Consider the following 27,796-nt stretch of genomic DNA (forward strand, 5'->3'; position numbering starts at 1 on the left):
CTGGGTAGAGTAATCTGAATTGTAGGTCTTCATTTTTCATCACTTTGAATTTTTCATACCAATCTCTTCTGGCTTGCAAAGTTTCTCTTGAGAAATCAGCTGCCAGTCTTATGGGAGCACCCTTGAAGGTAACTAATTGCTTTTCTCTTGCTGTTTTTAAGATTCTCTTTTTGTCTTTAACCTTTGGCATATTAATTATGATGTGTCTTGGTGTGGGCCTGTTTGGGTTCATCTTATTTGGGACTCTTTGAGCTTCCTGGGTTTGTATGTCTATTTCCTTTGCCAGGTTAGGAAAGTTTTCTGACATTATTTCTCCCTTTCATGTTTCAATCTTGAGTTCTCTCTTCTCTTTTAGACTCCCTTCTCTCCCAATTTAAAAAAAACCTGAAAAAAAAAAAAAAATGCATTTTTTTCTTTTCTTGGTCTTAAGTTGGGTGTTTTATGCTGTCTTATCTTCTCAATCTCTGATTCACACCTTTGCTTCGTGCAATCTATTGTCAATTTCCTCTAATGTAGTCTTTATTTCAGTTATTACATTCTTTATTTCTGACTGATTCTTTTTTATGTTTTGTATCTCCATGTTTGTTTCCTATATCTTTATTGAAATTCTCACTGAATTCACTGAGCGTCCTAATAACTAGTGGTTGGAACTCTGCATCTGGTAAATTGCTTGTCTCCATTTTGTTTAATTCCTTTTCTGGGAGCTTTGTTCTGTTCTTTCATTTGGGACATGTTTCTTTGTCTCTCCATTTTGGTTGCCTTCCTGTTTTTGCTTTTATGTATTAGGTAGAGCTGCTCTGTCTCCCGGTCTTAGCAGAGTGGCCTTATATAGCAGGTGTCCTGTGGGGCCCCATGGCACAGTCTTTCTTATCCTCATGAGCTGGGTGTTCCAGGTCTGTCCCTTGTGTGGGTTGTGTGTGCCCTCCTGTTGTGGATGAATCTTGGTTGCTGTTGGCACATCAATGGGAAGTATTGCCCCTTGGGCTGATTTGCTGTGAGGACTGGCCATGACTACAGTGGAGGAGCTGCTAGACAGGGGCTGACTCTACAAAGCAGAATTCACTTTTGCATAGCTCTGTGCCTAGCCAGTCTGCCCTTTGTGTGTGTGGTCCACAGAGGCAGCCGGGTAGTACTCCTGCTCAGTTAGAAGCTAGCCACAGGTGTGCAGGCCCTGGGGTTTCCTGCGGGGAGGCTCTATAGGCCAAGTTTATCTGCAGTCTGTGTCCTACCCAGGGTTATCTGGCATAAGCCACAAAGCAATGTGCAGATGGCCGCCACCTGTGCTGGGCTTGGAGGTGACTGGGAGAGGCCGGTCCTCAAACCAAGGCTGACTGCTGCCAATGCTAAACTTGGAGCTGCTCAGCAAGAGGTACTGGCCATGCTGTGGCTAGCTCTTGCTTTTTAGGGGTTTGTGAACCTTTAAGAGATTTTAGTAAAGTCTGCAACATGAGCCAAGACAGGCTGTTTGTACTTAAAAACCAGTGAACTACTGGAAGTGGCTTGGGTAGGCCCACAGACTGGGTGGGGTGGAGTCTCAGAGAATTGCCAAGGTTGTGTGACCAGTAATAGCTAGGGTGATGGACACTCAGATATGGCACCTACCTGAGTCTGCATGCAAAAGACGGGAGGGCTCAACAACAACAATAAAAAAATGATTTCTGCCTCCACTTCTGTCTGGGAAAAAAACTGCCTCTCCAGGTCTTGACCTAAAACCAGATAATTCAATTCCTCCTCATATGTCCCTGGCATCTTTCAAATGGCTGCCCCAGCAATGGAGATTAGAGTGAGTGAGTCCATCAATAAGTTGTGTCTGGGCCTTTTAAGAGGAATGCCTGGAACTCCAATGGCCCTCTATCTCACTCAGCCACAATCTCCGCTGGTTTTCACAGCCAGAAGTTGTGGTGACTTCTCTTCCTGACACTGAAATCCTGGGTTTGGGAGCCTAGTATGAAGCTGGGAACCCTCACTCTTCAGGGGACCTCTGCAGCTGAGATATCCTTTCTGATTTTTGATCACCAGCCTATTCCATGACTCAACAAAGAAACCTCTTTCATCAGATTGGATGTGGCTTTTTCTGTATGTCCTTAGTTATAGAATTTCTGTCCAGCTAGACTTCAGGAGATTCTCAGTGATGACTGTTCTGTAGTTTAGTTGTAATTTTGATCAGGTTGTGAGAGGAAGTGAGCACTGCATTTACTGATTGCCTTCTTGACCAGAAATCTAAATATATTTTCAAATTTTCATTGTGATTGACTTAAAAAAAATTTCACCCATAGGTAGAAGTGTTCTGATTCCTTCTCACAAATGTGAAGATTTTCTAGTTATTTTTTTCTTTTGAACTCTATCATAATTCTGCAATATTCACAGATCATACACTGTTCTATTTTTAACCTCTGAAATGTGTTGCAACATGACTCATTGTCCAGAATAGTTTGATAAATGTTCCATGTGCCCTTGAAAAAGATACAATTTTTTGCATTTGTTAGATGTAATTGGTTAATCATGTTGTTTAGCTATAAGTTACTGAGAGAAGTGTTTTAAAATCTTCAACTCCCGTTGTGAATTTATTTATCTCTCATTTAATTATGTCATTTTTGGTTTATATATTTTAAAGCTATGTTATTAATGTTACATATTCCTATTAAATTACTTATCATCATGAAATGCTCCCACTTTCTCTCCCTGTTACTCTTACCTGAAAGTCCCTTTCTGCTATATTATGTTACTATAAATCAGAAATATAGTATATAAAATATTATTAGAGGCAAACGAGTTTTGTTTTTGCTTGCATTGTATGCTTACATAGCATGTATATTTGTATGTGTGTGTGTACATGTATATTTTACTTCAAGATATGTTATAAACACAACCATGACTTGTTAACATTATTGCTTTAAACAATTGGTAGTCTTTCAAATTTCCTCTTTCTGCTTTTGCTTTTTACTTTTTATACTTCTATTTTTTTGTTTGGGATCATTTTCCCTCACCCTAATGAGTTTGTTTGCAAGAACTGAAAAATTAAACAAATTGTTAATGTGGTCACTTCTGGGAAAGGAATTGGACAGCTAGATTTTCATTTACTTTATAACTTTCTAAGGAAGAGTGGATAGTTTTTGCTATTTTCTAAAATTTTCAAGTAAAATTATAAACCCTAAAGCCTAAAATATATAAAACTTGAATATAAATGGCAAACCAATATTAAAATAAATATTAATGTAATTTTTTTAATGTTATAAACCTTTTCTCTACATGATATATATGTGGCAACTTATTCAGATAGATGACAAATGTTATAAAAAATAAGGAATACCGAGTTGGCCAATAGGAAGACATATCTCTTCCTCATGTGTTTGTCATTCCCATTAGAAAATAAAATGTTTAAAGTAAGTGTTAACAATCTCCATAGTTGAGCATATTTGAATGAGATAGTTCAAAATACATCAAATATTTTGGGGAGTTATATAGGAAATAGTATTATAGATTCTCCGTCAGAACCTGTATATTCAATAGTGTTCTGGGAACTGCTTCAGACTGTGTGATTATAGAACTGTCAATATCATTCTCTCGAGAATGTGTCATAACTGTACTATGGAACAATTTCCTTTTATTCCTCTTCTAGAATGAAGTATTTTATTCCTAAGGAAACCAACAGTTTTTGCCAAGGCCCAGTTTAGTCAACAACTGGAAGCCAAACTAAATAAATTTCATTTTATTTTGACTTTGAATGCCTGCATTTCATTGACTTTCCACCAGAAAATCTCCCAAATAACTTGACCTCAAGAGACTAAAGGTGAATTGATTATCGTCTCCATTTTACCATATTTTCATCTTGTCTTGACATTTCTGTGTTAAGGAAAAACATTACTGCCCATAAATTTCCCAAGACAGAAACCCTAGAGTCATCCCAGACAGCCCTTATTCTTACTCCAATAGATCATCGAGTACTGTTTATTCATCTTCATAAATATCCCCCCTATTTATATTCTTGTTTTTATCATCTTTTTGTGACATTGAGAATTGCTTTGAGAGGGAAAAAAATTCCATAGTCTTATTTATTGGCTCTGCTACAAATGTAGGAGACCTAGTTTTGCAGCCTATTCTCTAATTGTAAATCCTTTTATTTATTCCTAATTGACCTCCTTTTCAAATCTCCATAGGGGCTATTTTAAATTTTTGCTAGTTCTTGAATGCTTTCTTTCAATTTATATCTCTATTATCAAGGGAAGAAGGTAGGCCTCATTCAGGTAGTTTACCGGATAACAAATGCAAATGTTTTAATTACATGGTGCAAGATGTTATGTGGTAAAAATATCTGAATGCAAAATTATCTTTTCCCTCAAGAATTCAATGATTGAAAGTCAGTAGTTTCTTTGGAGAAAATACTGCATGCCTGTTAAATGTTGTTTGCTTAATTAAATTAAGCAATCAAACCTTATTATATTAGAGTCCTCAAAAACAGTTTAAGTACTAATGTTTGAGCTTAATAAATTTTAGGATAAAAGTAAGAGGTGCTTTACAAAGCAATAATTCCTGTTTAAGTACGTTTTAAAAAGTCATTGAGAATACGAAATTACTCTTGCTTCTGCTTTCATGCTGAACTCATCATGAAAATAAGGCTTAGTCAATGACTTTGAAAAGAAAGGCTTGGACTTACACAAAGACTGGAAAATCATTTTGATTCTAAGCTATGAAAAGGAGCCATTTTCTTAGCCAGTGAGTACACCAGACTAACGATAATGACCTGTTCAGATTAAACTATTGACTCTAACATGTCACCAATTCCTCCTGTGATTTTAGCTTTAATATTGATGTTGAAAGTTTTTTTGATACTCTACAGAAGATATGTAACAGTGGCACTATATCTCACTGTTTCTCGTTACAATGATCCTGATATCAGGCATGGGTTACAGACATTAAAACACTAGAGGCTTAGAGGCTTAAACTTGGAGTTGTAAACACTTAAAATTTTTATACCAGTAAAACATTTTGCTTGTACCTGACTGGAGAATTGAGTTTAAGGATTTTAGAACAAGAAATGATCTAGTTAAAAATAGAAATTCCATCTTTGAGAGTGGCCTTTATACTGGTATGGAATGTGAAATTTAGCAAATGAAAAACAGGTACATAAAACATCCTTTCACCTCTACTTTTGAGTGGAAAGAAATATGTCAACTACATTAGTATACAGTTATAGAGGTTGGATAATAATGTGAGGCTGGATTTAGAAATGCAGTCTGCAAATGTTAGGTAAGCTCTCTAATCGTTAAGGTAAAATTTTTATTTGCCATTTTATGTCCATTGTAGAGCATTTTCTAGTTACTCTTCATTTTCAAGGCCTATGCAAACAATTGTCAAGACAATGATATTAAATGAGATTATGCTAGGTATTCCAGTAGAGGGCAGGGGTAGGACAACTTAAAACATATGTGCCTTCACAAACTTCCCAAAAGTTTACCCTTTCTGTTAAGGGAGTTCAAGTTCAAGGGAAACATTTAGAGGAGCCCACCTGCATCTCTGAAGTATCTTTTCAGTGAAGCCGCAGTAGCACTGGACAGGTCTCTTTGAGGACTTTTTAACTAAAAGTCTGAAAAAGTCCACTCATAAGCCTCAGAGAAGGAATCTCTCCTTTCTACTCGTGCTTTCCATATGAGATTAGACCCTATTCTTTGCATTCTCCTCTCAGTGGTTTACCTGCTGTATTATTGCTACACCAAAGCTTTTATATCAGGGACTTTCTCAGTCCAGTTCCTTTTTCCCCACATCCAGGTCATTTAGAGTATAATAAGCAGAATAATGGTCTCCTACCTCTAATCCCCAGAATTTGTGAATATGTTGTCTTACATGGCAAAAAAGACTTTGAAGATTAATGTTATAAACTTTGAGATGGGAAAGTCTGTTGGATTATTTGGGTGGGTTCGATCTAATCATGTGTGCACTTAAATGTGGAGGATGACAAAGAAAGAGTGGGTCAAAGAGACGTAACAATGGAAAAGGAAGAGATTTGAAGTGTGATGGGGATTTGGCTTACTATTGCTGGCTTTGAAAGCAATAGAAGAAGGCTATAGCCAAAAATGTGGCTAGCCTTTAGAAGCTGCGACTGGACCTCAGCTGACAGTCAATAGGAAACTGGAATCTCAGTACTACAAATGCAAGGAACTGAGTTCCTCATATAACAACCCAAATGAACAAGGAAATGGCTCCATTCCTAGAGTATACGGAAAGAAATGGAGCCCTGCTGACAGCTTGATTTTAGCTCAGTGAGACCTATGTTGGTCTCACTGACCTACACACTGTAAGACAATAAATCTTTGTTGCTTAAGCCACTGCTTATGTGGTAATTTGTTACAACAGCAATAGAAAACATACACAGGTTTTGTACTTATACTTGATAAAAATAGCAACAACTAAAATATTAAATAACATTTACTATTAAGTTCTTTTTAAGGGTCAGACATTATTCTAATCATTTAAACATATTTATTTACATAATTCTCAAAATATACTATAGGTATCATTATCCCTATTTCGATTTAAAAAATAACAAGGAATAGAGAGGTCAGGTAAAAAAATTTATTAAGACTCATTTTGTGATCAAATGTATGATCTACCCTGGAAAATGTTTCATGTGTATTTGAGAGTAATTTGTATTCTGCTGCCTTTGGGTAATGTTCTATAAATATCTGATCTAATGTATACTTTAAATTCAACGTTTCCTTGTTTATTTTCTGCTTGGATGATCTCTTTGTTGTTGAATGTGGGGTACTGAAGTCCCTATTATTATTTTATTGCTGTCTACTTTTCCCTTCAGATTTGTTAACATTTGCTTTATACATTTATGTGCTCCTATGTTGGATGCATCAATGTTTACAAATGTTATATATTCTTGATGTATTGACCCCTTTATTTTTATGTAATGACCTCTGTCTCTTGTTACAGCATTTGGCTTAAAATGTATTTTGTCTAAATATAGTTTCTCCAGGCTTTTAGTTCACTTACATTTAAAATAATTGTTGATAGGAATGGACTTACTGTTGCCACTTTAATTGTTTTCTGATTGTCTTGGAATTCTTGTTTCTTTTTTTGTGATTTGAGGATTTTCTGTAGTGGTATGCTTTGATTTCTTTCTCTGTGTTTTTTATTTTTTATAATATCTATATAAATATAAATATAAATATCTACATATTTTTATATCTATATATGTCTATATTTTTATAATATCTATACTATAGGTTTTGCATTGTGATTACCATAAGATGTATCTAAAACATTTTATATTTATAATAGCCTATTTTAAGCAGATAATAACTTTGAATATATGTATAAGCTTCTCCATTTCCACATTTTTAGATTTTTGAGGTCACTATTTGCTCATTTTTACAGTGTATGTATCCATTAACAAATTATTTTCGTTATTTTTAATACCTTTTTCCTTTAACCTTTTTACTAGAGTTATAAATGATTTACTGAGTACCATTACAACTTTAGAATATTCTGAATTTAACTATATATTTATCTTCATCAGTGAATTTTATAATTTCATATATTTTTTTGCTACTAATTTGTGTCCCGTTTCAACTTGAAGAACTGCCTTTAACACTTCTTATAAGGCTGGTAGAGTGACGATGAATTCCTTTAGCTCCTGTTGCTTGCAAAAACTCTTTGTCTTCTTAATTCTGAAGGACAACTTTGCTGGAAAAGTATTCTTGATTGACAGTTTTTCTTCATTACAGAAGTATACCAGCCCATTCCCTCTGGCCTGCAAGGTTTCTACTAAAAACAAACAAACAAACAAACAAACAAAAAAAACTGCTAATAGTCTTGTAAGATTTCCTAACAAGTTGCTAATCTCTTACTGCTTTAAAGATTCTGTCCTTGACTTTAATTGCTACCAATTTAATTTTAATCTTTCTAGTTATGAGTCTCTTTAGATTGCTCTTATTTGGAACTTTATGGAATTCCTGAATCTGTTTATTTCCCTAGGTTAGGGAAGTTTTCAGTTATTATTTCTTTGAGTAAGTTAGCTGCCCTTTCTTCTCATTTTCTGGTACCCTATGTAAATTATATTGATCCATCTGATAATATCCCATCAATCTTTTAAGCTATTATCACTTTATTTTATTTTTGGCTCCTATAATTGGATGAATTCCTCTGCCCTGTATTCAGGTTTGCCGATACCTTCTTCTGCTTGATCTAGTCTTAAAACTCTCTATTGAATTTGTTAGTTCAGCTTTATTGTATCCTTCTGCTTTATGACTTCTGTTTGGTACTTTTTCTATTTTCCAAATCTTTTTTAAAATTCTCACTTTGTAATTGCATTGCTCTCCCGCTCTCAGTGTGTATTTTTTGACTGTCATATTTTTTTTTCAGTTACAGTTTTCTGTTTTTTTTTTTTTTTTCCCCCCGGTCATTTTTTACCCACCCCCCCGGCTTTATTGAAATATAATAGACAATTAGTTGTTCATATTTACAATGAACAATTCAATAAGTTTTTGTAAATTATAGTTGGCATACACTAATATACCAGTTTCAGTTGTATATCACAGTGATCAGATCTCCACATAACTTGCAAAGCAATCACCCCACTAAATCAAGTATCCCTCTTCCCCTTTACATATTTATTACATTATTACCATCTTCCCCATGCTACACTCTACATATCCATGTTTATTCTGCAACTATCCATTTGTATCTCTTAATCTCTTTGACTTTTTTATCTGTCCTCCTCCCTTCTATCTTGTAGCCTTCAAAATATTCTCTGTATCTATGAATTTATTTCCGCTTTCATTGTTGTTTATTTTGTTCTTTAGTTCCACATGTACGTGAAATCATGCAATATTTGTCTTTATCTACCAACCTATTTCATTTAGCACAATACCCTCTAGGTCCATCAAGGCAGTATCATTTTTCATCCCCTTCCTTTTAGTCTGTGTCTTTTTATCTGAAGTGAGTCTCTTGTAGGCAGCATATGTAGGGGTCTTGTTTTCTTATCCATTCAGACACTCCATCTTTTGGTTGGAAAACTTAATTCTTTTCCATTAGAGGTGCTTGTTGATAGGAATATAGTTATTACCATTCTTTATTCCTGTTTTTGATACATATTTTTTCATCTTAAAGAAGTCCCTCCAACATTTGCTATAATACTGGCTTGGTGTTGATAAATTCCCTTAGCTTATTTTTGTCTGGAAAGCTCTTTATCTGTCCTTCAACTCTAAATGATAGCCTTGCTGTACAAAATACCCTTGGTTGTAGATTCTGGGTCTCCATCACATCAAATATTTTGTGCCAAGCCCTTCTGTCCTGCCTAGTTTCTTTTGAGAAATCAGCAGCCAGTTTTATGCATGCTCCTCTGTAGGTAACTAACTGCTTTTCTCTCGCTGCTTTTAAGATTCTCTCTTTGTATTTAAACTTTGACATTTTAATTATGATGTGTCTTGATATAGGTCTCTTTGGGTTCCTAGTTTTTGGAATTCTCTGAGCTTCCTGGGGTTTTATGTCTATTTCCTTCACCAGATTAGGAAAGTTTTCCATCACTATTTCTTCAAATAGCTCTTCAACATTTTGTTTCCCTTCAAGTATCCCTATGACATAGATATTTTTACATTTAATAGTGTCCCATAGGCTCTTTAAATTATTATTGTAATCTTAGCATCTTTTTTCTTGCCATTCTGATCGCGTGCCCTTGGCTTTCCCATCCTCTCTATAGGACATTTGATTTTCTTTATTCATTTCGTTTATCCCATTTAATATACTTCTCATCTCAGATAATGTGTTGTTCATATCTGACTGGTTCCTTTTTATTATTTCCATTTCCATTTTTACGCTTTTTTACTCTTTGTTAAAGTTCTCACTGAATTCATCTACACTTCCCCTAAGATCATCGAACATCTTTAAAATCAGTGTTTTGAACTCTGCATCTGTTAGATTGCTTGACTCTATTGTTCCTGGATCTCTGTTCTGTTCTCTCATATGGTTTCTGCTTCATTGTCTTCCCATTTTAGCTGCCTTTCTGTCTGTTTCTACGTACTGAGCAAAATTCCTAAATCTCTTGGTCTTAGTAGTTCAGCTTTGTGTAGTAGGTGTCCAGTGACACAGTCTGAGGCCGGGGGCGGGGGGGTGTTCCACTGCAGGCCAAGTTTAGCCACAGCCTGTGCCCCTCCAGGGCCACCTGTTAAGATTCAGCAAGGAATCCACAGATGCTTTGCTTATAGTTGCCTCAAGAAACCACGTCAGGAACCGAGGCCAGCTGCCACCAGTGTGTATCTTGGGGTTGGCTCAGTAAAGAGCACTGGACTCACCAAGGACACACGTGGATGTGGCTTGGGTGGGGCCATGAGTTGGGGGAGGCAGAGTTTTAGGAACCTTCTGGGAGGAGTGACCTCTGTTATCTAGTTCCATGATGTCTCAGCTATGTTGGCATTGAGTCCACACATTGAGAGGGGAAAAGGTTCAACAGAGGAACAATGGATACTGCTAGCACTTCTGCCTGGGAGAGAGGCTTGCCTCCAGCCCTCATTCAGACAACTCAGTGTCCCATTGTAAGTCCCTGGTGCCCCTTGAGCAGCTGACCTGGTGCTGGTGCTCAGAATGAGCAGGTCCATCACTGCAAAAGCAGACATAGCCCCTTTAAGAGGCATCTGCAGCTTCCACTGGTGCAGCTTCTGTCCTACTCAGCTGCTCGGGACCAGGCAGCCTTGCATCTTTGTTCCCTCCTACTCTCTGCAGGTTGATTATTTCTCTCCCTAGTTGTAGTGCTTCTGTTTATCTAGCTCCTAGGTGACTTTCCTTGCTGTTTGCTCTGTGTTTCTTTTGCAACTTTGATTTGGTCGCAAGAGGGATGAACAAAGCCTCTATCATTGATGTCATTTTTTTTTCTCTCTTTGACTGTCATTTTAAAATCTCTATAAGATAAGTCACTTATCTTCACTTCTTTAAGATCTATGGATATATTTTTCTGAAATATATTCTTTTGTTTCTTCATTTTCCTTGACTGTCTATGTTGGTTTCTGTTCATTAGATAAAATAGCCACCTCTTCCATTCTTGACAGAATGATCTTGTGTAGGAGATAAATCTTATCAATTAGCTAGGCCTCAACTCTGTGTTATCTCAAATCTTTGAGATTGTCCAATCTGCCTTCTTGGTTCTTAGTGGCTCCCAGTAGTTGAGAGCATGCAAAGACCAGTCAGTGATCCAAAGGTGAAGATCACAGCCAGCACCTAGATTCAGGCTGATAAAAACCTGAACTCTTAGGCAGCTTCTGGGAAAGTATGTAGTTAAGCCCCTTCCAGGGAGAAACTGGGAAGCAAGCATTTTGCCAGCTCCCTCATTGCTAGGCTCGAGTGCTTAGTCACTAGAGGGATAGGGGAAGTGCCTCTACACCCATCTATGGGACTCATAAATGCAAACACCATTGGCTATGAGAGCCATGTGATCTAGGAGCTGTCCCTTGGCTAAAACAGCAAAATTTGGGATGCCAGACATGACTACAAACTCCCAGGGAAATACTAAGGACTCGAAGCAGGTTGGAGGGAGAATGTTGGAGAAGTGTCTGCCAGCTTCTCATTCTCTGGGGAGGATTGTTGTTAGTCCCTAGATACTTGATACCTGACTTTCAGGCAGCAGCTTTTAAAGTATGCAGATGGAACCTTTTCAGAGTAATGGGTAATTTTTCTTGCTCTCTCTGTACTCAACCCTGGAGGCTACATAGCCACAGGGAACCAATGAGTGCCTGTTAACAACTGCTTTTTTGTTTGGTATATGTTGTGAGTCTTATGGATGCATGCCTTGTTGGCTTTCAGAGCTAGGTGTTTTGGGAGCCCATTTCTCCAGTGGGAGTATTAAAAATCGGTGATGCTAAGAGTCCAAACCCTTCACTGCTCAGAGATAAGCTGGGTACTGGAAATTCCCTTCCAACTGTATGGTACAGTGCTTGGGGGTGGGGTTGTTTTGAGAATATGTCTCAACCTCTCCTACTTACTTGGACATGGGTATTTTCTCATTTGTCTGATGTGTATGAGTCACTCAGCTAGTTTTTCATTTTCTTTCAAAGGTAATTGCTCTGCATGTAGTGTGTTCATTGTGTTCATGGGAGGAGGGGAGTTAGGAACCCTCTATGTTGGCATCTTGGTCGATCCTCCATCACTCTGACTCTGGAACCTCTTCTAAATACATAAAGCAATGAAATTTCAAACTTTTTTTTTTTTTCCTGCAAGAAGAGGATGCAAACATCTAAGTTAAAATAATTCAGAGAATAATACTCCCATTTAGGAAATTTACATTTTATTTTTAGTCTGTATAATTTCACTTATATTAGTCCAAATTATCTGATGATGGGGAATTAACCCAAAATAGCAAACAGAACAAAACTCTAATATCAAATGAAATAGTTAGCAATCTTAAATAAAGTTTATAATAAAATTTATTACCTTGTTATATTTGGTAACAAAATTCTATTTTGATATGTATTAATTGTACATACTTTTTATATTCTCTTGAGGCTATCTTGGTGAGGTTTAAAGTCTTCATTTACTCTTATTGATGCAGGTGATGACTACCATTTAATAATTCCTTTTGAATCTATCTCTGTTTACCAATGTCTTTACAGAGTTATTATCACTCATTCAGTCAGAAGGCCAGTCCGGAATTAACTAATAATTCTTTACCAGCTATTATTTATAATGATGTAGAATACTAATTTGTTTATCTCAAGAAATCGAGTCTCGTGGGAGCCTAAGTCAATCATTTATCATCTGATTCAACTTTCTTTCTTCATACTCTACTGCAATGGGGCTAAGAAACACTGCCTTCTTGCTTTTAGCATACCTTAAACTTCATCCACATAATGGATACAGCTCAACGGTTTTTTATATACTCAGAGTTTGCAACAATCTCCACAATCTAAATTTAAAGCATTTTCCCACATGCATTAGCAGTCATTTATTATTCCCCCCCTACCCTAAGTCCCTAGCAACTCTTATTCTAATTTTTATTAATATGTATTTGCTTATTCTGGATCTTTTATAAAAATGAAATTATATAATATGTGGTGTATAGTGACTGGCTTCATTCACTTAGCATAATATTGTAGTATGTATTAGTATTTCATTTCTTTCTATTGATTAATAATATTGCATGATCTGGAAATTGCACAGTATGTATATTCATTCATCAGTTGATGGATATTTGCGGTTTCCATTTTTTGGCTATTGAAAATAATGTGACTATGAACAATCATGTATAAGGTTTTTGTGGGCACATGATTTTATTTCTCTTGGCTATGTACCTAGAAGGGGAATAGCTGGGCCACATGGATACTCTATGTTTAACATTTTGAGTAACTGCTAAACTTTTCCAAAGGGGCTACATCATTTTATTTTCTTATCAGCAATGAATGAAGGGTCTAACTTCTAAACAACCTCATTTGTGAAATGAACTATCATATTATTGTCTGATTAGTATTTTCCTAATGATGATGTTGAGCATATTTTCATTGAGCATTTATATATCTCCTTCGGGAAAATGTCTTTTCAAATCATTTTCTTGTTTAATAAAAGTTAAATATGCTATTTTAATTAATAGATATTTTCTAAAGCAGTTTTAGTTTATAGAAAAATTAAAGAGAAAGTACAGGGAGTTCCCGTATATTCCTTTCCCTGCCTACCCACAGTTTCCTCTATTTTTCATATTTTTCATTGGTATAGTGCATTGGTTACAATTGATGTTATTATTAACTAAAGTCCACAGTTTTTATTAGGTTCATACTGTGTTTTACAGTTTTATGTGTTTCCCAAATGCAAAATGTCATGTATGTACTGTTACAGCACTATACAGATTAATTTCGCTATCTTAAAAATCCCCTGTGCTCTGTGTGTACATCCTCCCCCACCTCTCAAACACTTGGCACCACTCATCTTTTTATTGTTTCTATTGTTCTGCATTTTCCAGGATGTTATATAGTTCAATTATTTTCTTCTGTCATCTCAGATCTACGTTGATCCCATTAGTGAATTTTTCATTTTGTATATGGAATTTTCATTCCAGAAATTTTCAGAATTCTAAAATTTCATCCCCAAATTTTCATTTAGTACTTACTTAATAATATCTATCAGTTTATTGATATATTCTCTATTTAGTGGGACATTTTCATCACATTTTTCTTTATTTTCTTTTGATAAGATTGCCTTTAATTCTTTGAACATATTTAAAATAGCTTCTTGGAAGTTTTTCTTGCTAAGTCCATTACTGGGCCCTCTCAAATACACTTCTTACTGCTTTTTTTTTTTTTTTTTTCCTGACAATGAATCACACTTTTCTATTTCTTTCTGTCTCCTAAGCTTTGTTGAAGACTGGACATTTTATATAATATATTATAGCAACTCTGAATATTGATTCCTACCTACACTCCAAGGATGAATAGAATTAGTACAACTGCCTTGTAATAAACAAGGCATAAAAAGAAGTTTTGAAGATATACCTAAGCCTTGGTGCTATAGTTCTACTACAGTTTTATACTTTAGGGAAACCTATAACCAACTGCACAAGGAATTGTTCATAAGAATGTTCATTACATCAATATTTGCTGGAGGGAGAATAGGAAAGAAGCAACTAAAATGTCTATCAGCTGGAGAATGGATAAATTAATTAGAATATTTTTTTTTTACTGCTGTGTTCTATACACAAAATATAATATTTAAAAATTGTTAATACTGGTTATATGGGTATGCAAAATTTTTGTTCTTTTACCACAATTCTATATTATATATAAGTATGGAATATTTGACAATGAATAAATAAAATGAAAAAATATTATTTACAACAGATCTGTCCTGTAAAATAATAAAATAATGTAAGTACTTCAGGGCAAAAAAACATGATTCAAGTTAGAAAATGTACTTATGCAAATGAATGAAGTTACAAATAAGGTAAATGCATGCTGAAATATAAACAGAAAGATTCAATAATATGATATTAAAAATGCATAGGCTTTATATATAAAGACACAGGTAAATAATACATAGATAAATAATAACAGTAGGGAAAAGTTGTAGCGTGCGAACACTAATCATTATAAAGCTGATGTGGCTCTATTAATGTCACATGAAATATTCTTCAGTTAAAAATATTAGCAGACAAAAATATCTCTTTATGATAAAAATATAAAATAAAAAAGAAGGCAAACAAATATAAATGTATGTGCATCTAAGAACAAAAGTTAAAAATACATAGAAGCAATGACAGAATGGAAATGATAAACTGTCAAATTTAGAAGTATAGTTGGAGATTTCAACATTCTTCTCTCTATACTTAGTACAAATACATAGATAATTAGTAAGGGTATAGAAGACTTCAAATTGTTATTAAACATCTTTAAGTAATTAATATTAATAGGATACTACATTTAACAATTTCAGAGGACACATTTTTTTCAAATAAAATTAAGATATTCACAAAACAGACAGTATCCTGAGCAATAAATCAAGTCTTAGTCAATCTATAAGAATTGACTTTATAGAAAATGTATTCCTTGAAGAAATAAAATTTAATTATGAATCAATAACCAAAATACATCTGGAGCATTTACAAATATTTAGAAATTAAGCAACATACTTCCAAATAATTGGTGGATCAAAGAAGAAATCACAGAGGATGTTAGAAAAAATTTGAAAATTGAATGGCATTATTATGAAAATATAGCATATAATAAAATGTGAGAAATACAGCTCAAGCAATGCTTAGATAAAAATTGTATTTTAATAATTTAATTGGAAAAGAATAGTTAAAGTAAATCATTTAAGACACTAAATTAAGAAGCTAGATAAGAAACAAATTGAACCCAGAGTAGAAAATAGGAAATAATGAGTATGAGAGTGAACATCAATATAATAAAAAAATAACAAATGAAATATAAAAATTATTGGAAAAACGCTTGCACCTCTGAAATGTAAAATTAAACTCATAAACCTCCAGCTAGACTGATGATGAAGAAAAATCACTAAGTAATAATATCAGGAATGACCGTGGCAGTATCAGTAATTCATTACAGAACCTAGAGAAAAAAAGAGTAAGGATAATAAAGGATAAGGATAATAGAAGATAAGGATAAGGATAACAACATACTTAATGTTAAGAATTTCAATACATTAAAATCAATTTATCAAGGTTTAATAGTATGCCATCAAAATTTTCCTAGAACATCTGGATAGATCTATAGAAAAAATGAACTTCATCCCCTATCTCATAAAATATAAAAAATTAACAAAATAGATTATAGACCTAAATAAAAACCTAAAATTATAAAATTCCAGAAGGAATCATAAGAAATTCACTGTGAAGTGGATGTTTACAGAGATTTCTTAGGACAAAAAATGCACAAACTGTAAAAATAATCAGTAAATTGAACTTACTAAAAAATTCTTTTCAAAAGGGAACGTTAAAAAATAAAAAAGCAAACCAAATAATGACAGAATTTATTTACATTATCTAGTAATACAAAGGGCTTACTTCAAAATATGTAAAAAGCTCTTACAACATAATAATTAAAAGACAAACAACCAAACTAAAATGGGCAAAAGATGCTCAATATCTTCAAACATCAAAAAATGCAAAACAAAATGCGATGATATGTTATCGACTTGAAAGCTAAAGTGAAAAAAATTGACGATACCAACTATTGGTGAAAATATGGAACAAAGGAAATGCTCATCTATTTCTGATGGAAATGCAAAATGGTATAGTCACATTGACTAGTTTTCAATGTCTATAAAGTTAAAATACCCTTATCATACAAACATACTTCCAGATATTTTACCAAGAAAAATAAAAACATATGACTTCACAATAACTTGGACATATTCATATAAATTTGTCCTCAAAAGCCACAAACTGGAATCAGCCCTCATACTTATTAACAAGTAAATGGATGAACTAATTATGGTTTATTCATTCAATAAAATATGATGCATCATTAAAAAATAATATACTACTGATACATGTAGTAATATGGATGGATCTCAAAAATCATTATAGAAAGTGAATAAAGGCAAGAACAGTAATGTGTATACTGTATGATTCTATTTATATGAAGTTTTAGAAGAAGCAACAGTAATCTATAGTGATGAAATAAGATCTGTAGTTGCTTGATTGAATAATAAGATTGTGTTTTCGAGTCTGTATGTCTTTTGTCAAAATACATCTTGACCCACAAATTTTACTCAATTGTGTTTTAATGTAAGTAAATTATATGTAAAGTGGATTTAGAAAATAATACATGCCATGAACAAAATCCACCCAAATAGAACAATAGCAAAATTAATAAAAAGTAAGTCTTTCTACAGTCTACAGGCAAACATTGTAAATAATTTAGAATGTATTTCCCAGAAATACTATTTGTATATATATATATATATCTATATATATATATATAGATATATATATATATATATACAAACTCATAAGTGCATAATTATTTGTGTATATATATATATATATATATACAAACTCATAAGTGCATAATTGAGTTTTTAATATCAAAGGAATATCTTATACATGAAAAGATGCACTTATTTGTTTTTTATACCAAATTTAATTAAATTGTACATTTTTAGAAGTCTCATTTATTCCATTATATGAAAATAGAAGCCATGATAATATATTGTTTGGTTTCCTCATTACCTCCAATCTTTAATTAATTCCAGTGCTTTGAATACAATAGCAGGTCAAGACATAATTAAGTTAATATAGCATATCTGGGTATCTCCAGTCTCACTGCCAATAGGATTGGAGAATATGTTCTAGAAAAGGATAATTTGAAATGTAATAATCAGAGCTTGACAGGGTGATGTGCTTTAAATTTGTATAGCAAAGCAAGATTTAAAAAAACACTTTGATCTACGAAATTTTTTTATAGCCCAATGACTTGATTTATAAGTTATTTTCCTGAAAAAATTAGTAACTAAAATAAAGTGCTATAATTTTTACTACTGATTTATGTCATGCTAAAATGCTGATCTATCATTGGAAGGTTAAACATAAACTACATAATTTTGATAAATAGCTATTAATGAATAGATTTCATCTTAATCTCCCTCAAAGTGATTTTTTAGCACTCCTTATTATATTCATATACATATTTAAACTGAAGGAAGGATTTGATGATGAACATACACTAAAGAATAAAATTAGTTCTTTATGCAAAGAAAAAAGCTTTAAAATGCGTGGGAGAGAAAATCACTCATATTTTTGAATATGAGAAGTCTGAGCCATTTTACTTAATAGATTTGTTAGGTTGGGAAAGTACACTCTTTTTCGTTGTGTCTCAAGAATTTTCTTCTTATTTTCCTGTGTATTATGTTTTTTAACAATAAATCATACACTTTCCTTAGGATTGATGTAATTTTATAATTTAAAATGACATTTTTCTAGAATTGGCAAAGTAGATAAAATCAGATTAGACATTCGATAATCTTGATAAAATCTCAACTTTTTTCCTCTAATTTTATAAGACAAAACTGATGAAATCTCATAAAATTCTTTTTTTTGGTGATTTCACAAAGGGCTAATATAGATAAAGATTTGTGAATTAGCTTTGTAGGGCCCTAAAATGGATTATTAATAGAGCCAGAAGTAGGTGTTTCTAGTCTGTCAAAATTATCTAAATTACTTAATAACAACTTTCTTTCAATATTGTACAGTCTGCTTTTGCATTAATATACAGTTGGATTTTGGAAACATCAAGGCATTAAATAATATTATCTTGTTAAAAAAGCAAGTTTACTTCACATGAAAAGTGTCTAAATTAGGCAGCCACTGCTGGACATCTTCAATCATATTTTGGAGCACATTATTGGCTATACTTTAAAACAACTGTTGAACTTACTGTGTTTTGAACAGAAGCAGACATTGATTGTTTAAAAGACAAAGCTGGCCTACACGACTAGAATGGGACCTATTGGGGTGATGTGAAAATTGTGGAGAAAAAAACAGGCCATAGAGCATATGTGAAGAATTAATCATAGTGTAGAACACTAGAATGGAATTCAGCCTTCCAACAGATTCAAGACACAGCCCATAAATTTCAATATGAAACTCAGTGGGTGCAACATCCAATGTTCTGTATTCTATATTCCCCCAGGTGTTTTCTCTTTTTGCATCAAAGGATTGAGAAATAAAATGAAAATTTATAGTTTTATCTAAAAGGTTTTCATCAATAATATATTCAGAATGATTAAACTATTTCAAAGAATAAAATTAAATTAAGGATACTTTTATATTCAATTTGAGTAAAGTGTCCTTTTAATCTAATCTGCAATAGATTCTATATTTATTTTCTAATTAATAATAAAGTTCAAACTCTCATATTACTCTGAGGAAATTATTTTAATTCTTATAGTTTATAGTAGCATATTCAGCTGTAATGATAATATCTTGTACTTCAAATATTTTAATATTTTACTACGTATAAGCACTCCTTTCTGAATATGGCAGAGTTACTTAATTGAATATTTTTAAAACATTCAGCTCTACAAATAATAAATTTACCATCTAAAAGAATTAATTTTAAAATTAGGGCAAACCAACAAAAAATAGTGATGACTGAACAAATATCCGCTCAGAATGATTGCTTTTCTTGCTTCATGTTAGAATTCAAGGAAAAATACATTAATTTTATGATCAAAAATTTTTTTTTCTAAATAATAGCACAAAGACAACTAGACCTGTTCTTTTCAACACGATTTTATCATTGAAAGTTATCAGAACTGAACTTTTGACTTTCTTAGAAATGAGCCCACACACTAGAAAAAATAAGTTAATGATCCTCATTGTAAGTAGGCCCTGAGGATGCTATATTGCTCTGTTGGCCTGTCACTGGCATGACATCTAATGGTCTCCTGCTATCTATTGTTTGCACCTTGAAGAAATAAGATTATTTATGCTAGCCTTGCAAATAAGTACACAACAATTTATCAGCACGAAATTGTTTTGTCAGCTTGTCTTATCCTATAGTTTTGCCAGTTAATGAACAATAACTTATTTTACCTCAATAGTCTAACATAAATCACTGCTTGTTCTCAATAAATGTCTGCAGCAGTATTACTGAAGTCGAGAGCAGTATAGTCTAAGCAAGTTAGAATTACATTAGTTTACTTGTTGATTTTTAAAAAAATGTTATAGGAATTATGCCTATAAAATTCTGTCATTTTGGCCTCTGTAGTATAAAATAATTCTTAGCTGCAGTTAAGTCTAGCATGTTTCCCCCTCTCCTTCCCAAAACTCCACACATATAAAAAAAAAAATGATAAAAGAAGAGATAATAGCACTCTGATAATTACAAAGAGGATGAAAAATATTATATCGGCTAAGCAAATCACAGAATAGTTAGAAACTAAATCAGCTCTGGAGAATTGGTGTGGGAGTGGAGAAGCAACAAAAATCAGGCTCATTCTGGAAATTTATATCAAGAAAGGCTCTGATGTACTCTGATGTTCACTTTGGAAGGCAGATTGCAAAGATCACAGGAAGAGCATCGTTTGGATGTGTTAGACTCCTATATCTCTGTAGGTGTTAGACCCCTGTATTTTTTCCCTCAGAAAGACTGACTACTCTTCTAGAGGTGTGGAACCATATAGCTTTTGATCTGAGCAACAATCAAGGCTGAAGGTAGAAGTGAATTGAAAGACTAAAAAGAGTGGAGTTACGCACTTATCTTCAGGTTAAACAGTAAAACTCTCACACTCTGGAATTTTCATTATATCCTATTTTTTAATAGCTACTTTCACTTGGGAATTTTCTTACTTGCAGCTAAACCATTCTGACTGATATGGAAAGTTTATCAGCCATTTACAAGTTAAATTTAGTGCTTGAAAAATCTGCTTCAATATAGTTAAATAATGAACTTTGTCCCCATATGGAGTGAGAAATTTGATGAAGGTACCAAGGCACATTGCTCACCAAAGTGTTTTATTAAACCTTGGAGTGGGAAGAGCAAGAATGTTCCTCTATGACCTTCTACTCAAACCTATCTGCTACTGAGAAAGTAGGATCTGGATATGTTAATGATCCTGTGTTCTTTAGAAAGGCAGAAGAACATTTCTGCCTTTGGCTATTTCTCACTTTCTTGTAGATGTCAATTCCAATATGTGCAATGAAGTTATACAGTTGAACTTTGAACGAGTTTGAACTGCACAGGTCCACTTATATGTGGGTTTTTTTCAATAAATATAATTATAATCTGCCCTCCATATCCATGAGTTTCCAATCCATGGATTCAGCCAAATGCAGATTGAAGACATTATTTTCAATCCACAATTGGGGAACTGTGGATGGAGAGTTGATTAAACTTATACACAAATTTTCATCTCCATAGGGGTCAGTGCTCTTAACCCTCATATTGTTCAAGGGGCATTTGCATAATGGAATGTTAATACTCATTATTTGCGTAAACAATAATTGACCGATCTGTCCATTTACTTGGGTAACAATTATAAGTAAGCCTTTCATTAAGCACCAGATACCACTTTTATCCTCTGCTTTAGTTGATTATGATACTCATTCTTTTCTTTTTGTGTCTGTTCATACCATGTAATTTTCTTCATTGCTTAAAAAAATCAAAGAACTTTTGTTTCATGACATAATCTTTATAATTTACAACAGCAATTTTCAAATTTTCAAACTACATCCAATCCTAGAGTTCTGCAGAGATAGCCAAAGGGCTTTCTTAAGGGCTGGCATGTGTATATGTATGTGTATATGTATATGGGTGTGTTATGTCCATGCATATTTGTGTATGCATGTGTATATGAGTATATGTGAATGCATGTGTATACATGTGTGTGAATGAGTTTGTCTGTGACTGTGTATGCATTTGTGTATGTGTATGTGATTCAAAGGAGTGTAGCTTCAGGACCCCACCACATTCTTAACCCAAAGAAAATGTAATAATTTCTGTTTTGTTTTTTAAGTCTCTTGTAAGATTGAACTTAGAAAAATAATGTTAAAGACAGATTAAAATGTAAAAGAACCTCAGCAAATAGGAAAAAATTATGTAAACATACTTTCCTAAAATAATTTGAGACATATATACTTTAAATCCACGTACTATAATCTCTCAATTTAATTTTACCAAATATATTCACCCTTCTACCCTCTTAGACATTCTTTTCCTAAGCAAGATAGCTTTCTACAAATAGTCATGTTTTTATGTAAATTTCCTTTTTATCTTTTTCTTTTCCCTGGATCACCTTTTGGAAGAATTATAATAAGCAGAAAATTTGGCAAAAACCTATGATCAGAAAGAAAAAGAAATGGAACAGGGCTAGATAATCCATAAATGGCACAATAAGCTTTAGAATAATTGAACTGATTCTAGTTCAGAAATGGTTTGGCCTAAAATATTCTTCCCTGTCTGTAGTCTGCATATGTGCATCTGCTTTCATAGAAATCAAGGCCAAATCACTTGGCAGAAATATCTTTACCCACAATATTTTGTCATTTCATTAGTGACTTTGAAGCCTTTGCTGAATTCATAGAATTTTCAAGTAATTTATGCATTTTCTAGAGATTCCAGAATAGTGAATACTAGTGGACATACTTTTGTGTCTGTAGAAATAGTAATGAATAAAGAAAACATAGTTTGAATTTAAGTTTTCAGACAGGTGGCAATATGGAAAATTAAGTTGTCTTAAATTTTCCTATTTTCAGAAATTGTATTTTAAAATGAGAATGTGATGCTTTCATAAGTAATATGCACATTGCACTGTATTTTCAATTTTAGCCTGTCTGCACTCCATACTCTACAGTCTTAAACTTAACATTAGTATTACTTCCCAGCGCCCCAATGACTCTTCTTCCTTTTGAAGTTTAGGCTCCTGCTTTCTCTATCACAAAATCTAACTATGGTCTGTTACTATGAGTAATGAATGGGCAGCATAATGTCTGGCATTTATGAGATGTAAATTCTAGGTATGTATTTAGTTGAGATTTGGATGCACCATATACTCATGGAGATCAAACTTGTATAAACTTACACAAATTTGTGTAGATGATTTCTCTAATGGCATTGGAGTTCCTAAGGACTCAGTCACAGGCCATCTTTTTTGCTCATGTTTTATCTTTTCATAGATGATTGAATCCATTTTCCATAGCTTTAAAGACTTTCTGTAACTTCACAATTCCCAAAGCATTATCTCCGGGCCAGTCATCTCTTCTAAATCCCAGATCTATATATATACTTGCTTTTTGACATTTTCACTTGAATGTCACATTAGCATCTCAATTTTTTATGTCCCAAAACTGAAGTATTTTTAAATTTTCCAATAAATTGTTTTTTGATATTCCTCATAATAGAATATAATGGCTTAAACAACAAACAATTTTTTTCTTACAGTTATGGAATCTGGAGGTCCAAGATCAAGGCACCAGTAGATCAGTGTCAGAAGATTGCCGTCTTCTCCTTGTATCCTTACATGGTGTAGAGAGAGAGAGAATAAGCAAGCTCTCTTGTGTCTCTTCTTATAAGGGTACTTATTCCATTATGAGGGCTCTACCCTTTTGACCAAATTGGCTCTTAGAGGCTCCACTTCTAAATACCATCCAATTGGGGGTTATAATTTCAATATACTAGTTTGGTGTGGGGACATAAACATGTAATTCATATAACATCTACTCACATTCTGTCAATTTAAAATTTCTCCTGATATCTCCTCATGCTACCCTTTGTCTAAATCACTATCATCTTTTAATTAGACTAAGTGCAAATATAAATCTGACCACAGAAATGCCTTGATAAAACTTCTTAACACTTCTAATTTCTCCTAAGATAAAATTAAAAATTATTAATAAAATATACAAAAACCTGAATAATTGACCCTAACTTCTGTCTCTAGTCACTGTCCTTCCTATCATTTTTCTGCCATACAGAATAGCATTTTTCTCTGCTTCTTTAACATACATATTTCTTCTTTTCCTTTTTTAGAAACTTCATATATGCTGCCTGCCTTCCCAATTCCCTGCTTCCTTCTTTACATCTAATCATATCTTATTTTGCCTAAGTTAGTCCTACTTATCAGGTAAGTATCATTTCTTTAGGAAGGCCTCATCTTTTGAGAGCCCTCTTAATTAGATTATATCTTGAGAGCCCTCTTAATTAGATTATATCCTCATATTATTTTTGTAAAACACTATATTTTTCTTCATTTACTGATAAATATTGTACATATTTTGTGGATTTTTTAAAAAATAAGTTTAGCTTTTAAGAGAAAACATGTTTTGAAATTCCTTGGAAAGGTATGATATTGGAGGTGAATATTTCATGTCTCATTAAGTCCTAGTGAGATAATTCCTCCAAGACTGGAACAGTTTACTGTTTCTTCTAATACCTTATATGAAGTAATTGTCTTGTATTTAGATGCAATGTAAATAAAAAATATGTACTTTCAGACACTGGAATTGTACTCCATGTGACAAAATGTCATACTTTTAAAAGCCTTCCAAAACTAAGGCAAGATCAGTTTCATACATCCTGCTTCAGCTTCAAATCTAGACTTTCTATTTCCTGCATGCAATAGAGTATGTAATTGCCTGAAATATTTAAATACATGCATATGATTAGACTCTATTGATAAATAGTATGAAATTACTTTTTAATGTATTTCCCATACTTCTCTCCCCCACCGGATGGTAAACTCAATGAAAGCAGGTCCTATGCTTCTGTATTCCAAGAGCCCAACACAATGGCTGATATTACTAATTTAACAGTACTTGTCAAAATAGTGAATGGAAATCTTTTTTTGTATGAATAAATTTCTATCCTGGCTCCCATATTCTGTTATGGTATAAATAGGATATGTAATATCTAATAGTGATTTTCAAGGGTTTTGGTACAATATCAGAGATCTACTGAAGACAGAAAAGGCTATGCAGTTCTGAAGAAGAGCTTCCAAAAAATGAAATTTTAGAGATAATTTGAATTAGAGAATTCTTCTCGACTCCTCTCAGAATAGTTCAAGTATTAGTTAATTTTGTTGAGTGGCTATTTATAGGGCAGATAAGCCATGAACAAGTTAAGAGAATGGATGACATCTTATTCATATGGGCATAGGTCAGTTGCCACTGCATAGCTATCATAGAAACTGGCAAGAAGAAATCAAGTAAAATTTTAATGAACTGCTAAAGGGTAACAATGGGCTGTTGTAATTGTATAGAACCTCTGGGAGATGCAGGCACGGAGGAGTTTACACACACTCACGAGCTTGTTTTCTTATCCTTCCACTGGATACTCATGAAAAGAAAATATTGTAAGAAATATTCTGAAGAGAACCCCCATTGTCAGAGATGGGAGAGGACATGGCTGCTGCTATAAGAAAAGCACTCAGCCCTGACCCCTTCCTGGGATCCATTCCCAAAAGCCTTAAGTCTCTATTGAAGAGACAGTAAACACCCTCACCCCCAAGATACAAGTAACAGAGAACATAAAAAACTATTTTTAGAGGAGGGGCTGGAAAGCTTCTGAGCTCAAATTTCAAATCTAATACAATTAAAGATCTTCTTCTTCTGTAGGCAAGGCAAGAATATTTCCTATACAAGAACCACCACAGATAAAACATAGAATTTGGCTACCAAAAAAAAAGAGAGACAGGAACATAAAAAGAATCCCCAACATTGACATGTAGACACTTGTGTCCTGCATAAGATTGAGGCTGGACCAGAGAAACACAGAACTCCCCTTGCCCCTACAACAAACTTAGCAAGCACTGGATAATCTGACTAAGAGAGAAGCACGAACTGGTAGGAATTAGTTGAAAATTGAAGATAGAATTAACCCTAAAGTAATCTCTTCAAGCTAGCTCTCACACTAAGCACAGGTATCTTTAGTACTTTGTAGATACTGCCTCATTTTCTCCGACATTTGTTTCTGAAGAAAAGTCTGCTTTCACTCTTAACTTTGTTCCACTATCCATAATATGTATTTTTATCTGGCTACTTTAACATTTGTCCTTTATCTTTCTTTTTTCAGAAGTTTGAGTATGACGTGTCTATTTGTGTGTGTGTATGTATATTTATCCTACTTAAGTTTCTCTGTTTCCTGGATTTGTAACTTTTTATTATTTCATTATTTTCTTGAAACTCTCAGCTATTATACAGTCAAATAGTTCTTCAGCTCTGTTCTTCTTTTCTCATTCTGGAATTTCAATGTATTGACCAAGTGATATTGTATGACAATTCATAGGGTCTCCTTTATGTTTTTCTTTTCCACTGTTATTTTTTTTCCTTTATAGTTTGCTTAGACTAATATCTACTGATCTAGTCTCATACTTATTGATTCTTTTTTTCCCATAGCAAGTCTACCAAAAATTTGTCAAAAATATTATTCATCTAATATAGTATTTTTTAGAATTTCCTTTTGATTCTTTTTTTTAAATTACATTAATTGTGGTGACATGGATTAGTAACATTACATAGGTTTCAAGTATACAATTCGTTAACATATCATCTGTATAGTGCACTGTGTGCTCACCAAAGTCTAGTCTTCCTCATCACCATAAATTTGACCCCTTTACCTTTTTCATCTTCTGGCCATTGCCTCCTTCTGGCTACTCTGGTTTTAAATTCCACAAGTACGTGACATCATATGGTATTTATCTGTTTCTGACTTATTTCGCGTAACATGGTAACTCTCAAGATCTATACATGTTGTTGCAAATGGCAGTATTTCATCTTTTCTTATGACTATTATTCCATTGTATATATGTATCACATCTATTTATCCAATCATCTATTGAAGGACACTGAGGTTGTTTCCATGTCTTGGCTACCATGTATAATGCTGCAATGAACATAGGGATACATCCACCCTTATGGATAGATGTTTTCAAAGTTTCTGGGTAGGTACTCAGAAGAAGGATTGCTAGGTCATATGGTAGCTCTGATCTTAATTTTTTGAGGAATCTCCATACTATTTTCCATAGTGGCTGCACAAATTTACATTCCCACCAGCAGTGTATGAGGGTTCATTTTTCCTCACAACCTCTTCAACACTTGTTATTTCTTTCCTTATTGATATTAGCCATTCTAACAGGTGTGAGGTAGTATCTCATTGTAGTTTTGATTTTCATTCCCTTAGAGCTAGTGAAATTGAGCATCTTTTACCTGTTCGCTATTTTTATGTTTTCTTGGGAGAAGTGTCTGTTCGGATCCTCTGCACATTTTTTAAAAGGATTATTTCTTTTTATGTTGTTTAGTTGTATGAGTTCTTCATGTATTTTTAATATTGCCCCTTATTAAACGTATTGTTTGCAAGTAGAGTCTGCTATTCACATGGTTTCCTTTTTGTTCGGTTGATGATTTCTTTTGCTATGCAGAAGCCTTTTAATTTGATGTAGTCCTGTTTATTTATTTTTGCTTTTACTTCCCTTGCCCTTAGTGTTAAGTTCACAAAATCCTCTCTGAGACCTAGGCCAATAAGTTTACTACCTATGTTTTCTTCTATATTTTAGGTCTTATATTCAGGTCTTTGATCTATTTTGAGTTAATTTTTGTCTATGGTGTCAAATAGCAGTCTAGTTTTATTCTTTTGCATGTGGCCTTCCAATTTTCTCAACACCATTTATTGTTATGTTTTTTCTTCTTCATTGTTATGTTTTTGGCTCCTTTGTCCAAAACTAGTTGCTTATATAAATGTAGGTTTATTTCTGGGCTCTCAATTCTGTTTTATTGGTCTGTGTGTTTATTTTTTGCCAATACCATTCTGTTCTGATTACTATGCGATATCTCTGGCGTTGTTCTCTTTTCTCAGGATTGCTTTGG

At 33.5% G+C, this 27,796-nt stretch overlaps 1 pseudogene; it reads left to right on the forward strand.

Annotated features, from left to right (window-relative positions):
• Positions 1-1,267: 1,267 nt before the first annotated feature.
• The window catches only part of LOC120597833 (cysteine and glycine-rich protein 2-like), a 110,180-nt pseudogene continuing 83,651 nt past the window's right edge, over positions 1,268-27,796 (forward strand).

Source organism: Pteropus medius, unplaced genomic scaffold, assembly GCF_902729225.1.
Source record: "Pteropus medius unplaced genomic scaffold, Ma_sr-lr_union100, whole genome shotgun sequence".
Classification (NCBI taxonomy): domain Eukaryota; kingdom Metazoa; phylum Chordata; class Mammalia; order Chiroptera; family Pteropodidae; genus Pteropus; species Pteropus medius.